Genomic DNA, 16,326 nt, shown 5'->3' with positions numbered 1-16,326 from the left:
TGACTGTTGACCTATGAACCCAGAGGTCACTGTTTGATTCCCTGGTTATGGGCTCAATCCCTAGTAAGGGGGTGTGCAGGAGGCAGCTGATCAATGATTCTTTCTCATCATCTGCTTCTCTCTCTCCCTCTCCCTTCCTCTCTGAAATCAATAAAAATAAAAAAATTTAATAAAATAATCAATGAGATGGAAATTTCAGAACATCAAGGGCCTTAAATGCATGCAGGCAGGAAACTTTTCCGGTGGAATTGACATAGTCAGAACAGCAAAATGAAAAGTACTTCCCCTCCCCCTCCCCCCTCCCTCTCCTCCTCCCCTTCTCCTCCCACTCCCTCTCCCCCTCCCCCTCCCCCTCTCTCATCTTGAATTGGAGTAATTATCTGAGTCTTCTTGCTAGGATCTGTCATCCCCTCCTAGGTTTTGAAGCCAAAATGAAGACTCTTTCAGTTCATTGGTGCTGGGTGTGGGGCCCTGGGACGGGGCTCCTGAGGGCTGCTCGAGCGGTGGGGGTTCCAGACAGATCACCCTCATGAGCCCTACGAGCTGGCCACACCCCTCACGGGCGATGTTTTGGGTTTTGTAACGGCTTTATTGAGGTATCTGGCAGACAGAATAAGGGCCCTCCAAAAATGTCCTTGTCCTAACCTTGGAACCTGTGAATACACTGCCTTCCGTGGCAGGAGGGACCCTGCAGATGTGGCTTAGTTAAGGATGCTGAGAGGGAGAGAAGTTCCTGGATTACCCACGTGGCCTGTTATAATCCCAAGGGTCTTTGTAAAAGGGGGTCGGGAGGGTCACAGTCAGGAAGGGGGTGCGCTGAGGGACACAGAGGGTCAGAAGCAGAGACCTGAAGAGGCTGGCTTTGAAGGTGGAGGAGGCCCAGCAGCCTGGAAGCCACAGCCACCAGGAGCTGGAGGAGGGACTCTCCCAGACTGCAGTCTAAGCCCCATAGCCCATGCATAAATAGTCATGGGGGGCCAGAGGTTGAGCCTCACTCCATCCTGCCTTCTCCTCACCAGGTGTGTGGGGGGCATTTGCATGGTGAGACCCGATGTTGGGACTTGGAATATAAACCACGAGGCAGGAAGTTGGAGCCCTGAGACACTGGGTGTCTTGGCTTCCTCCCAGGTCTGTCTTCCCCCAGCAGGTCTGCCACCTCCTGGGCCCAGCTTCTGCTTGGGAGTTCCGCTTCCCCCTTGTCTGAGTGAGTCTAGACTCCCCACTGGGTGGGATGAGGAGAGGGGCTGGAGCAGACACAGAAGGTCCGGTCTGTAGACAGATGCCTACCTGGGGGGCTGGGGAGGTCTCTTCTGACCCCGCCGTGGGGTGTAATTGGCGGGGTCGGGGTCCAGATGGAGAGCCTGGTCCTTCTACCTGGGCAGCAGGCCACTCTGTCCCTCACTGACAACAGTCCGTAGGCCACAAGTGTAATTTTGGACAGAGCTCTGACAGTAAAGGAGTCTTGTGAGCCTTACATATTCTGTTTGTCACAACATGTGGGACAGGGACATAGGGACTTGAGTGACTTAAAGTCCTGTTTGATCCCCTGAGGAACAGTGAATAATTTCAAGGTGACGTCAGAGGTCTTAGGTCTTTGAGGAGAACCTTGACCTTGGGGCTCCCAGACCACACCTGATGGCCAGGCTGCAGAGCAGGAGCCCGGGCCGGGGCTGGTGGGGCCTGAGGGCATCTGCCCAAGGGGCGGTCAGTCACCCTGGGCAGGCAGGCAGCCACCTAGGTCCTGCCCTGCACCGGGGTGGGATGGGTGGGGTGGCGTTGGCTGGGCTGAGCCTCGTCTCTGAGGAACGTGGCTGGGAGTTGAGCAGGAAGGGAAAGGCTCCGTGCCTCGGAGGCCATGACCATGGTCAGCAGAGTGGCCAAGCACTACAGGTGATCTTGAGGGACCCAGATCCTGATCAGCAGACGGTGTTACTGCCATTTGTGAAGATGAAAAAACGGAGGGTCAGAGAGGCTAAGGGCTTGGCCAAGGCCACACCGTGAGTGAAAGCCAGAAATTCAGACTCCAGGCTGTTCCTGAAATCCTCGCCCCCTTGCACGATGCTCTTTCCTTAGAAATGAGTGAGATATAAACAAAACAACACGACACTGCGCGCGAACGCACCTCGGGGCTGGGCCCGGGGAGAACAGGCGTTTTTTACAAGGAGCCCCTCTGCCTGGGTCGGGCCAGGAAGTAGGGACTGCCTCCTGTTGCACAAACAGCAGCTGCCACTGTCTGTGTCGCCAGCCTCGGCCTTGTGGAGGGCGGTGGAGGGGGTGAGAAACCGCGCCGGTCTGAGGCCTGGAAGCTCCCTTCTCTGTCAGGAAACGGTGCCCCATTGCAGACACCCGTGAGATGCAGCACAGAATGCAGAAAGAACAGACAGAGCTGCCCTGTGGCTGACATGGCTCAGTGTATTTTTTAAAAATATATTTTTTATTGATTTCAGAGAGGAAGGGAGAGTGGAGAGAGAATTAGTGTTTGGCTGCGTCCTGTACGCCCCCTACTGGGGATGGAGCCTGCAACCCAGGCCTGTGCCCTGTCCGGGAATGGAATGGAGACCTCCTGGTTCACAGGTTGACTCTCAACCACTGAGCCACACCGGCCGAGCCACATGCCCATTCTTGAATCTTAAGAAGACTCTTATTGGCCACTTAGAGTCACATGACTGTTCTGGAAGCAACCATTGGTTCTGGAAGATTGGTGCTGAGTGCCCTCCCCTAGGTAACATGCTGGCCCCTGGAGCATCTGCAGGGAGGGCTGAGGATGCCCCGTAGGAAAACGGGGTGCCTTGCTAGAAGGGACATGGAATCTGGGGGCATTGCAGGGAGCTCAGCCCTGAGTTCCTTTTGTTGCCCAGTTGGGGCTAAGGTGAGAGCTTGGCACTAAGTTTCCTTCCACCTGGTTAGGGAGGAGCCGGTGGCAGGGGTGACCTGAATGGCCCAGAGGGAGGGACATGCCCTTGGAGCCACTGCCACATGCCTCGGTGTGCCTCCTCCCCTCCCTCTCTCTCCTTCAGCAAACATTTGAGTCCTTGTCCCTCTTCTGAATCCCTCAGAACTTTGTTTGCATTTTTCATGCCCCCCCGCCCCCGCCCAGGGGTGATGGTCAGCAGGTGTAACTGTGGGCACCTATCAGGGTACTTCTGGCTGGGTCCTGGGGGGCGCCTGGCAGCGCTGGAGGAGGGCCTCGGGGGGAGAGGGCTCTGCACAGCAGCTGCTTCCCAACCTGCTTGAGTATTTCGGTGTTTTATCAATTGGTGCGGCCACGCTGGCGCTGGCGTGGAGCAGCCTGTCACTTCCTGCTGGCAGGGTGGAGCTGGGTAGACTGCGCACTTCCATCCCTCCCACCCTGCCTCACACTCGCACACACAGAGGGGATGGGCCGCTGACTTTTGTGATTCTCGGTTGAGAAAAGCAGGGGAAACTGCTCTGGAAACACTGGCTTCCCCCTGCTCACCCCTGGTGCTGTGCAAGTTCAAGGTCATTCCTCTGGGATGGGACTGGGCCACCTCTGCCCATACTCACTGTCTTTGCTCTAAGCCAGTGGTTCTCAACCCGTGGGTCGCAACCTCTTTGGCGGTCAAACGACCCTTTCACAGGGGTCGCCTAAGACCATCCTGCATATCAGATATTTACATTACGATCCATAACAGTAGCAACATTACAGTTATGAAGTAGCAACGAAAATAATTTTATGGTTGGGTCGCAACATGAGGAACTGTATTTAAAGGGCCAGAAGGTTGAGAACCACTGCTAAGCAGTCCCTCCCCTGTGAGCAATGCAGGTTTATAGGCCTTCGTATGCAAATATTTGATTTTAATTAAGGAATCCAGGATGAGGAATAGGAGAGTTACTTCTTGTTAATTATTTCTGGGGGACCCTGGGATGGGTGGGGACTTCATATGGTGCCTCCAGCCACATCGAAGGTCACCTGGCCCTCCAGGGTGGGCCAGGTGGCCCAGGGCGGCCTGTGGGGACAGGAAGGGGGTGAGTAAGGCAAGAGGGTGTGCACTTTGGAGGTTTTGGCGGGCCGGAATCTGGGGTGTGGAGTGGGTGATGAGGGTGGTGCCTGCTCCCTGAGTAATAGCTACCACCTGTTAGGACTCCCTGCTGGCTGGCCATGGTGGCCTTCTCAATATTCCTCACCCTTTTCCTGGTAAACATGATCATCCCCACTTTATAGCCAAGAAAACTGAGCCCAGACAGGTGTGAAATGTGTCCCAGATCACCCAGCTGTCAGTGGCCACCTGTGTGCACCAGACTCCGAAGTGTGCAAAACCACTCACCCTGTAGGTCCACGGTGTTCTGAGAAGGCCTCCTGGCTGGTTTTGAGCGTAGGTGGGACCCTACAAACGATCGCCCTTAGACTCAGAGGAGATTTTCTCCTGATGGCGGAGCCTGCAAGGTGGCTGGACGAGGGAGAGAAGAAGGTGTGTGTGGGGACGAGGGAGGGGGTAGCGATAGACAGCATGGGGAGGAGAATGGGCCCAGAGTTCCTGGCCCTGCCCTGCCCTGCCCGCCCGCAGCTTGGTGGACCCTGGCTGAGTCATGCCACCTCTCGGAGCTGGTTTCCTGTTGGGGACCCGAGGGTAACAACCACAGCAAGAGCGTGTAATGGGGGCTTCCTTGGTGCCGGCAGTAACCCTGGGTTGACCGGACCCAAAGCCGCGTGGGTTCGGGCTCCTGCCCTCGGTCGCTCAGGGTTTCTGTGGGAGGAAGCCCCTCCCCACAGTGCCGCACGGGAGGCGCTGGACCGAAGTTTGGGGAGCTGCAGGATGCTCTGCCTTTGGGGGCGCAGGGACCTGGGCAGCTGGTGTCCCAGCTGTGGCTGCGAGCCCTGCAGCCATCCGATTGGAGTCCCAGCCTCCCGAGGGAGGGGCCATTAACGAGAGGACTCCTTTCTCCAGCTGTCACCGGGCCTCTCTCAGGGGTGCCTGCCCCCTCCATCCCCACCCCTCCCCGAGGCTGCTGGTGGGAATCACCTTCCCTGCCTGCAGAGGAGCGATGCCCGGCCCCCAGCTGGGCGGCAGGTCACCTGGGAGCTTTGAGCACACAGGGCTCCCGGGAAAGCTGGTTTTAAAAAGCTCCCCGGGTGATTCTGAGCCGCAGCTCGCTTCTCCTGGGCCCCACGGCCCATTCCTGCCCGGAGATGGATTCACCAGGGCCCGGAGAGGCTCGGAGAGGCTCCACCGCAGTGGCTGCGCAGCCGCAGCTCCCCTCTCCCAGCATCCCGCCCTGGGTGGGGGTTGGGGGGGCAGCAAGGGGCGGGTCCATTGCAGATGCGCAGGGCGGGCTCGTGGGTCCCCACTGCCCTGTGGGTCGCCCCTGGGTGCGTGCTGCTGGCCTCCCAGGAGCGCACGTGAGCGCAGAAGGACCCCAGGCTTCCTCTGCACGGCGCCTCCTCCGGGGCTGTGGAGGGTCCGCTCACATGAGCTGCTGCACAGCGCCCCGCCCCCAGCAACTTCTGATGGACTCGGTGACAGCCAGTCGCAGGCCAGGGACAGAAACCAAGGCATGGCCAGCCCAGCCCAGCAGGACGGCCAGGGCAGTTTAGAGTCAGGATTTACACCTGCTGAGATTGGTGATCTGGTAGAAATGATGCCACCAGGGCACTCTTTGGTTCCGAATGCGATTTTGCTAGCGTTTTTACAGATTTGGTTTAGCTGCTGCTTCTAAAGAAATCCGATTTCTTTCTTTTTTTTTTTTTTTGGTCTTGTTAATCCTCACCTGAGGATATTTTTCCATTGATCTTTAGAGAGAGTGGACGGGAGGGGAAGAGACAGAGAGAAACATCCATGTGAGAGAGACACATGAATTGGTTGCCTCCTGCATGCGTGCCATCAGGACTGGGGCTCCAGCCTGCAACCAAGTTACGTGTCCTTGATCAGAATCAAACCCAGGACCTGTGAGTCTGCAGGCCGATGCTCTATCCACTGGGCCAAACCGGCTAGGGCAAGAAATCCCATTTCTTGAAGTTCTGCAATGGCCCGGCCACTTTCCGAACAGTCTCATGGTAAACTGGTGAGGATCACAGCCAAAGCGGCAAGACACAGTAGCAAACGACTGGGCAGGACTGGACCAAGCTCTTGAGACTCCAGACCTCATTCCTGTGCACCGGGATGGAGTCCAGTTCCATGTGCGTAAAACCAGACCCGAGCTGTCCAGTACAGGGCCCCTTGCCACCGGGGGCTATTTCAGTTTAAATTTGAATAAAATAAACTCAGTCACACTAGCAGGAGTGGAGGTGCTCAGCTGTCACGTGGGCAGGTGCTATGTAGTGAGCAGTGCAGCTTTTATTTACTTATTTTTATTAATTTTATTTTTAAAAAATATATTATTATTGACTTCAGAAAGAAAGGGAGAGGGATAGATGGAAACATCAATGATGAGAGAGAATCATGGATTGGCTGCCTCCTGTACGTCCCACACTGGGGATGGAGCCTGCTACCTGGGCATGTGCCCTGACCAGGAATCAAACTGTGACCTTCTGGTTCATAGGTCGATGCTCAACCACTGAGCCACACCAGCTGGGCTTGAAGTATCCTATATAATAAAAGGCTAATCTGCAAATTGTCCCCTCAACTGGGAGCTCGACTGGGAGTTTGACCAGGGGGTGAGGCCCACCAACCGCCCTCGTCCCCTTCCCTCAGCTGGGCAGGTTGGCTGGACCCCACCCATGCATGAATTCATGCACAGGGCCTCTAGTTTTTAATAGATTTGATCAGCAATGTGGCAGGGTCTGTGATGGGCCCCCTGCCCAGATACTGTCAACGGCACATTGGGGGTCACTTTAAGGCACACCGGTTGTAATTAGGGTTCTACAAAGTTTGACTAAGATAATTTTCACAAAATTAAATTCACAATTTCACCACTCGTGACTTATAATACATTTTAATTCCAGAATGAAATTCTTGCTTTAAAAATCTTTCATAGTAGATTAATAGTATGTAGCAGGCAAGCACTGTGACACAATTATTTTCAAGATAGAGAAGTGAGAAACAGTGACCCCCTCAATTTGTGTGCTTCAGTCTACCACAAAGTAGGCCAAAGTTCAGTGTTAAGTAAATAGGAATTCTTTCCTAATAAAAAATTTTACAACAGTTTTCCTAAGGAAATACATTCATAAGGCACTGTTTACATCCTGCTTTATAGCAACAAGGACAGCTAGGAATCTCATTTATGAAATGTACCCACGGAACTAGGGTGTTAACACTGGGTCCACAGGCGGAGTTGTCTCTCGATCACTGAAATGTGGAGTTTGGGGTTCTGTGAGGTTTCATGTCTGGAACTTCTGTTCCATTATGGCTGTGCTTAGACTGTGCAGCTCAGCAAACAACATCTGCCCACGCCCCGCAGAAACACAGGTATTTGTCCAATGGATTCACCACCTGGCAGTTCAGTGGGTTGAGGAGGATGTCCAGGAACTGCCCTGGAGCTGTTTAACCGACTCACCTCTGGGCCGTGCCCCTGAATTGAGAGCCGTGAGTCAGGTGAAGGAGTTGGGACGTGGGAGGAAGCGAAATGATCATCCCTGAGTAATTCGGCATCTGGCAGCTTGGTAACTGGTCCTGAATCTGCTGAGCTGACGGTCTGACCCCAGGCTGTTCCCTTCGTTCTGCACTGCGGTTTCACTCACCTGTCAAGTCAGGCAGGTAGACCAGATACCCCGAAGTAATAGTCTATATATACCTCTGCCAATGGCACTTTTTCAAGTAAATACTCGTGTGTCTTTAAAGGCGATACATTCTTACTTGCAGAAAGTGTTTGTTGGATAATCGCTTCTCCGTTAGTTCAGAAATACCATCTTCACTGTGCTCATCTGTTAATGTGTTTCTCTCCATTTCTCTTTTGAAAAAGGAAGGTAATAGTACACAATGACAATGCTATTAATTTACAGAGATGATTGGTTAAAGCTTCAAGATATTTATTTTGAATATTTACCAATATGTTAAGTACTCTACCATGTAGCATCTTCCTTTCCCCTCAAATCGCTGAGAATTCATAAGGGTAAAGGCAAATTTTTCACTTGGGCAGAGAGCTGCAAGTGCTACGGCTTCATGAAAAAACATTGTCTAAAATGTATAGGCAGCAGATCATGATACTGTGAAATAATGATTACAAATAGCTAACATTTATTGAGTATTTAGTTTATATTAGCCACTGTTCTGGGAGAAAATTGTATTAAAATAGTGATTAAGGATTGTGGGAAATACTACAGAGTTCTTGTAATTGAATGGGGTTATGGGGGTAAGTTTATAATTTTATAAACAGAGATAGAAGGAATTATGGCTAAGAAAACCCAGCAAATAATAAAGAAGCTACTAAAATTAGAAGATGAATTGACTGTGGAGGAGTAATTATTTGATTTGTAACTTTTTGTTTAATTAACACTTACTAAGTGCCTTCTGGGTAGCAGGCACTATTAGGTAGTTTTGCATCTGCTATTTTATTTAATTACAACGAGTCTTTCACTTCCAGATAGATTTCCCATGGGCTTCCTTTGACTAATGAGTTATCCATCCCGGCCCAGTGCTCCCCAGTCCCATATGCTGCTACAATTACCTGGGGAGCCTTGGAAACTCTGGTGCTGGGGTTCGGTCCTCAGAGAGTCTGTTTAATTGTGCAAGGTCGGGACCCAGGAGCAGTACCTTTAAAACTCGCCCTCCCTCCTCTGGGGACTGCAGAGCTAGAAACACTCAGACCATGAGAGAGGCTATTTCACATACAGAAGCATGTCTACCCGAGCTCTAGGGCCAAAAGCAGCTGTTGCAGCCCAGCCGGTGTGGCTCAGTGGTTGAGCGTCTACCTATGAACGAGGAGGTCACAGTTCGGTTCCCGGTCAGGGCACATGGTTGTGCAGGAGGCAGGCAATCAACGATTCTCTCTCATCATTGATGTTTCTATCTCCCTCTCACTCTGCCTCCTCTCTGAAATCAATAAAAATATGTTAAAAAAAAAAAAAAAAAGGCAACTGTTGCAGACTTCAGGAGGGAGTTTGCTGGGTTGGGTGGGCCCGCTTTCCTTGTCTGTGTCCTGTGAACAGGGATGTGGGAAGTGTAGAATTCTAGAACGAAGTGGGCTAGAAAATGGTGCTCTACAGGTCTCAGGCCCCGAATTTCCAGATGCACTTAATTTGTCGCCTGGGTTTGGCTGTGATATTTATCAGAAACATGTCAGTGACTTGCAATATAAGTGTGTGTTGTATTTTTCCAGAAAAGAGAACTCTATCTGCACTGGAAGTAGTTCCTTTTAATGGAATACACATGCACAGGGTACAGATCTGTGCCTAAAAGGGTTTCATATTTAATAGGACACAGGGAACAATGAAGAATTCTTTGGGTGCAAGGGTTACAGATCGAAATGGCTTCTTTACAAATCGTCTTTGATGTTGTAGTAAAGTTGTTTCAGATCAAACCATTAAAAAAAACCATGAAGGAAGCAAATGGTTTGGGGAGCTCAACTTTCCTTTGAAAAATTGTTAGAGCCTTAGATCCCATAGTAGAGAATTAACCTAAAAAAGGATCCATCATCAAAAACATATCCAGTCCCTAAAAAAACTTCCTGGTCATCTTCCTAAACAGATTTGCGTCCCTGGGAACTTTGGGTCCTGCCTGGTGGTCAGATAGAGGACAGCTGCCTTAGACCTGCCAGCATGAGGCACTTCCCCCTAAAATAAACAATGTTTCTGTAAGGGTGAGAGATAGCCTTCCACTGAAGAACGTGACTTCTTAAAAACATTAATCGCATTTGCTGAGAGACCTTAGGCAAGTCCTATCATTCTTTTGGACTTGGGGTTCTTCATTGGTGTAATGAGGGGGTTGTCTGTTTTCAGGGACACAAAGCCCCGGTGTCACCTGGAGAGCAGTGGGGAGGAGTGTTGAGTTGGCACGTCTCTGGGTCCCTGGTTCTCCTGCCCTGGCCTCAGAGTTGCTGTTGGGGGCATGGGGCGGTGGGCTGTCTCTGGTTGGGTGTTCATTTGCAGAGAGAAGAAATCAGTTCAGTTCTACATGCATTTTTGAGGGACCTACTATGCGTCAGGCATAGTAGTAGGTCTTGGGGACACCAGGATAACCAGAACACAGTGTCAGTCCTCAGGCAGCTTGGTGTCCTGGAGGAGACAGGGACACAGACAATCCCAGCGTGTCCTCAGCGAGGACGGGGGCTGGGTGGGAGAAGGGGACAGTCCTGGCAGAAGACCAATTATGTATGTGAGCCCTGGGTGTTATTTTTAGAAACAGATGACCAGCAGGGATAGCTTTCTTATTGTCACAGCCCAGTCCCTCTAGAGCAGTGGTTCTCAACCTTCCTAATGCGCGATCCTTTAGTACAGTTCCTCATGTTGTGGTGACCCCAATTTCATTGTTACAAATTGAACATAATTAAAGCATAGTGATTAATCACGAAAACTATATGTAATTATATATGTGTTTTTGCGATGGTCTTAGGCGACCCCTGTGAAAGGATCGTTCGACCCCCAAAGGGGTCTCGACCCACAGGTTGAGAACCGCTGCTCTAGAGGGGAAAAGAAAGGAGAAGGCAGAGGGCCCACGTGGGATGGTTGGACTTCCCTCCAGCCCTGGAGTGTCAGGGAGTTGGGCAGGCCGGTGAAAGGGTTGTCAGGGAAAGGGAGGGTCTGGGCTCCCAGAAGACCACAGAAGCAGCCCTCGGGGTGGGGAGGGCCCTTGGGATTCATCTCATCCAGGCAGGTGACCCCTACACAGCCAGGTTTGCGTAGCCTTCATCTCTCCTCCCAACTCTTGGGCCTGACCATGGGAGCCAGCAACAGAGCTGTGGGCCTTTGCAGGTTCCCTTGGACCCCTCCTGCCTGGCGGGGCAGATTCTAACTTGTCTTTTAGAGCTTAGCTGAGATATCACCTCCCTAGAGAAGTAACTGAAGACCCTTTCCTGTGACCGCCCAATACGTGTACTCACCCCCGTTGTATCACTTTTTCATTCTCCATTGTAATTGCTCGTCTGCCTGTAATTGCCCCACTAATGGGTGAGAGCTCCAGGGTGGCTGGGATGGCTTCATTCCTGGAATTCTCTCCATGGCCACGCGCTTGGCGCCTCACAGGTGCTCCTTGGCACAGGTGCAACTTGACTGGAACTAGTGTCAGTCATTCTACCCCTGAATCACTTTCTGCTCTGAGGGTCGTTCTCGAATGAGTGAGTATCTTCATTTGGCAGCAGGGGCTGCAGCCCCTGGTGGGAGTCTAAAGAGGAGACAAGATCGGCTCCAGCCTCCGGAGCCATAGTCCAGGTCTCTCTGCCCATGTGGCAGAAGTGAATGAAAGTCACCCTTGTTGGAGATGACCACTTTTCTTCTAGGGCCGTGGTAGGCAAACTGCAGCTCGCGAGCCACATGCGGCTCTTTGGCCCCTTGAGTGTGGCTCTTCCTAAGCCTTAGGAGCACCCTAATTAAGTTAATAGCAATGTACCTACCTATATAGTTTCAGTTTAAAAAATTTGGCTCTCAAAAGAAATTTCAATCGTTGTACTGTTGATATTTGGCTCTGTTGACTAATGAGTTTGCGGACCACTGCTCTAGGGGAGCTACACTCTGTCCCCTGGGGCTACCTCTAAGCGATGCCCTGACCAGCTTACTCTTCGTGCTCTTAAAAGAGTTTTGTGAGCGTGAACTGGTGCGCTTAATCTCATTTCTAGAACTTTGGCCCCAGGTCCTAAAATTCTTCCTAAGGGAACAACTTCTCCCCATTTTCAATTTTGTAAATGTGGTCAAAGAATCAGAAAGAAAGGAGGAAGAGAAAATCCCTCAGAGCAGGAGGAGTCAGGAGAACCGTAACCATGTTTCTGGGCATCTGTGTGTGTGTGTGTGTGCGCGTGTGCGCGTGTGTGGGTGGTGTGCACACACCCATGCTGGGGGGGGGGGGGGAGTATTGCACGCATTGGCTTTGATGATGGTTAAATGGGATCCCCACTTTCTCTGGCCACTGAGCAGTTCTGTGATTATTATTTAAAAGGGAATTGTAAACCACAGAAAAGAAAACCGGAAAATAACGTGTTGGGGGCAGAAGCAGCAGAAGCGGTTGCGATGATCCTCCGTGGCATTCTGCCATGACACACAGACAGGCAGGGCCCGAGGTCTTTTGTGAATAAAATGAGGCAGGTTAAGCGGCTTCTGGCAGTTTCAACACCTCATGAAGAGCCAAGAGAGCGCACAAGGCAGCTGAAGATTGCATCCAAGGGAAGGCCACCAAGGTGTCCTGTTTCTCTCCGCTGCAACAGGGAGGGTCTCTAGACACCGCCGGCCTTGCCCCTGTCTTCACACTAAATGCCAGAGCCTGGGTTCGAATGGGGAGTTCCCTGTGGTTTCCATGAAAGCGCCCTTTGATTCATAAGTTTCTCATCAAAATCTCCCTGGAAGATGGGGGAGTGACAAGGGTGGTGCGATGTGCGGGTTTGTTTTCCTTCCTCTGCCCTGCAGAAGCCGGAACAGGAAGTGATTCAGGGGTAGAAATGACTGACACCGGTTCACAGTCAAGTGGAGCTGAGCATGTTGCTGGGACCAAAGGCTGCGGGAGCCCGGAGTCCCAGCGTCCTTTAGCCTAGACCCCCGGCCCCTCCCTCTGTCCCTGGGGTAGAGCAGTCCAGCCAGACTGTCCCTCAGTCATAGGAGTTTGGTTTGGGCGTTCGCTCTTCACTTGCTGTGCAACCTTCAGCCAGTTACTCAACTTCTCTGAATCTCCAGTGATGTATTTGTAATACCTAAGACTGTTGTGCACATTAAATGAAAAAAAAAAATGTTTGGGAAACATGCTCTGTGAACTCTGTGGTCTGAAGTGTTGGAATTCGGAGTTGGTATTTCTCATTTCCCGGCTGTGGCTTTGGTATTGGGAAAAATAATGGTGGCTAGAGGATATACTGGGGCTTATAGTCTGCTGAGGTCTGTTGTGACTTCCTTAATTAATCCTTGCTTTGCCTTGGTTTTGCAGGAGAAGAAACTGAAGCCTGGAGTTTGAGTAATTGGTTCAAGGTTACCAAGTTGGTAAGTAACGGAGGCTTCGCTGACCATGGCCGTTGGGCTGCGACCGGTGCCCTTGACCCCTTCACTATGACAAAGAATGAAAGTGGATGGTAATTTTAGCCAGGACATAGATTTCAGTTCCGTAGAAACGAGAGCTGTCTCTGTTGAAATCTGAATCCGTGTGCGTTCTTTCATCCACTCCGTGAATATTTATCGAGAACCTACAAGGTTATCAGGTCAGATGATTAATTTCCATAAGAACTGTACCTCTGGAGGGAAGAAGACACGCCCAGCCTCCTGTCATCACTCATCCTCGTAGCTAACATTTATTGAATACTGTTGAAAGCACACCCCGTGCTAAGAGCTTTGTCTGAATTATCTTGTTTAAATTCACAGCAGCCCTAGAAAGTTGAAATAAGAGAAGGAATTTGCCCAAGTCCATTCTACCAGCAAGTGGTTGTCTTAGTCCATTTGGGCTGCTGTTGCAGAATACCACAGACTGGGATCCTGTAAACAACAGAATGTAATTCTCACAGTTCTGGAGGCAGACGAGTCCAGGAATCAGGGTGCTGGCAGATTGGGGGTCTGGCGAAGGCTCTCTTCCTGGTTCATAGATGGCCATCTTTTTATTATAATCTCGCAGGGCAGAGGGGCCTGGGGGGCTCCCTCCGGGGTCTCTTTGTTTTAAATATATATATATTTTTTATTTCAGAGAGGAAGGGATAGGGGAGAGAGAGATAGAAACATCAACGATGAGAGAGAATCATTGATCGGCTGCCTCCTGCACGACCCAGGGGGATTGAGCCTGCAACCCAGTCATGTGCCCCTGACCGGAATCGAACCCAGGACCCTTCAGTCTGCAGGCTGACACTCTCTCCACTGAACCACACCAGCTAGGGCTCTGGGGTCTCTTTTATAAGGACACTAATCCCATTCATAATGGCTCCACCCTCGGGACCTAATCACCCCTGCCCCAAAGTTCCCACCTGCAGAAGCCATCCATTGGGGGTTAGCTTTCCCCACATGCATTTTGCGGGAGCACAGTCTATTGCAGGCATATAGCCAGTCTTTGCCTCCAAGCGGTCTGGCCAGGGGGCCAGTGATCTTAACTACTGGAAAGAAGTCACTCCTTTTTTTTTTTTTTTAAATTGACTTCAGAGAGAGGGAGAGAGAGTTAGAAACATCAATGATGAGAGAGAATCAAATTGGGAGTCGAACTGTGACCTCCTAGTTCATAGGTTGACGCTCAACCACTGAGCCACACCGGCTGGGCAACGTATCACTCTTGTTAAGGCTCCTTGTGGCAGACCAGCTGCAGGAGCCTGGGTGCCCTCTGCCCACAACAGGGCATTTCCCTCTTCTGCCTCTTCTTTCCCTATACTCCCTGGTCTCCTCACCACCCTCCACTGGGCTGAGGAGCCTCTGGAGAGGTTTAGCCATAGAATGGAGATCAATTGATGATGACTGTTACACAGCCGTCTCTCACGCATACTGTCAACTTTTATTGTAATTGAAGTGTAACTTAACGTGCTATAACATGCACAAATCATATCAATCATACAACCTGATGAGATTTTGTAAAGATATATTTTTATTGATTTCAGAGAGGAAGGGAGAGGGAGAGAGAGAGAAACATCAATGATGAGAGAGAATCATTGATCGCTGCCTTCTGCACACCCCACTGGGGATCAAGCCCCCGATTTCTGACCAGGAATTGAGCCTCGACCTCATGGTTCGATTCTGCGACTTTCGGGTTCATAGGTCGATGCTCAACCATTGAGCCACACCAGCTTTGAATATGTCACACCCATCTCGCCACCCAAAGCAGAGCATACAATACTCCCATCACTCAGGCCCCCTTGAGTTCATCCTGCTCCCAGAGCCAGTCACTGTTGTTGAGACTTAGGGAAGTCATATCTCTGTCAGATCAAAGATTCCTGCTTTTAACTCGTCCAGATCCAAATATACTTGCTCAACAAAAACAAAACCCACTGGAGATAAAAATAACGCGTTCAGTAGCGTGGGCGATCCTGTCATTCCACCCAACTGGCGTCTCTGTTGGAGTGAGCGCGAAAGAGAGACACAGACCTGCTGTTCCTTCTGTCGGTCTTTGTTCCCGTGGCTTTTTAGAACGTGAGCATCTTGTGCCATCGAGTGCCTTTCTCATATTTATAGATTTTAATTATCATGCAACATGGCCCCGGAACCCACGCCAGCCATTTCTCCTGGTGCTCAACCTAAGAAACCAAATCGCATGCTGAAGAAAAATGGGCCTTGTTGGACTTTAATGGGAGATGGGTTTATCAGTCTCCATGGTGAGACCTTATGATGGGATTTTTCAAGGCGAATTTTGATGCCTTTCCATTTTCATATTACACTAGTGATCTATTGTGCGAAATTGCACGAGACCTGGGACCCGTCCCCCCAACCCCCCGCGCTATGGACTGCCCTGAGTCCTGGAGTGCCGCCCCGATGCCCCGCCTCCAGGCCACGTGGAGCAGCCGCTGGGCCCTGTCCCTGCAGCCCTGCTCCCGCTATGTGTGCCACCATCTTGTGACAGCATTACAGCGTGAGGGTCAATTTGCATATTACCTCTTTATTATATAGGATGCTGACTTTAGAAGGTAACCCTTGAGTAAGAGGCAGCTGTGATGTGGAAAGAACTCATGTGGGTGAGAGGTTATTACAGATTTGGTGGCTTGGAACATGTGACAACATGGTGGGCGGTGCTGATTTGCGTGAGTCCTTCCTGATATGAACGCAGAGTTGACTGAAATATACGAATGATATCCCAGGAGCTCATCAGAAAGCTGATGAGCTTCATTTTGAGTGTCAAAAATGAAGAGCGAGCCCTAGCTGGTTTGACTCAGTGGGTAGAGTGTCGGCCTGTGGACTGAAGGGTCCGGCTTTGATTTTGGTCAAGGGCATATGCCGGGGTTTGGGGCTTAATCCTCAGTAGGGGGCGTGCAGGAGGCAGTGAGCCGGCTGGAACCGGTGAGCCGGCTCCAGCACCCCAGAGGCTGGGTTGTTTGTTCTCGTTTCAACTCTGATCTTTGGATTGTGCATCCACGTGTGGAATTTTCAGGAGTAGGAATGTCACGTGTGATATCACAGGGGCAGGGAGAGACAATGGGGCAAGAGTGGAGTTCTGCCCCCTTTCTCCCCTTGTATTAAAAGTCACTTTGTGTGTAAATGTGGATGGAGAGACTGTTACACTCTGGGTGACAGTGAAAACGAGTACAACATCTTCCCAGAGCAATTCCGTGCTACCTACCAACATTCGAGTGCATTGTACCTTCTGACCTTGCAGTTCCATGTTAAGGTTTTTATCTTGTAAACCC

General features: G+C 51.0%; 1 protein-coding gene across 2 annotated transcripts in view; it reads left to right on the top strand.

Moving 5' to 3' along the window:
• CYRIB (CYFIP related Rac1 interactor B) overlaps positions 1-16,326 on the top strand; it is a 113,881-nt gene that overhangs the window by 19,169 nt on the left and 78,386 nt on the right. For both annotated transcript variants that reach the window (XM_070392337.1, XM_070392334.1), the window contains exon 2: positions 12,954-13,006. The gene's annotated coding sequence lies outside the window, so the exon portion shown is untranslated. The remainder of the gene's footprint in view (positions 1-12,953; positions 13,007-16,326) is intronic.

This window comes from Myotis yumanensis, unplaced genomic scaffold (genome assembly GCF_028538775.1).
Source record: "Myotis yumanensis isolate MYYU_CA2020_CCGP unplaced genomic scaffold, mMyoYum1.0.hap1 SCAF_15, whole genome shotgun sequence".
NCBI classification, from domain to species: Eukaryota; Metazoa; Chordata; class Mammalia; order Chiroptera; family Vespertilionidae; genus Myotis; species Myotis yumanensis.
Note: the sequence above shows the minus strand (reverse complement) of the source record. Positions and strands in the feature narration are given on the sequence as shown.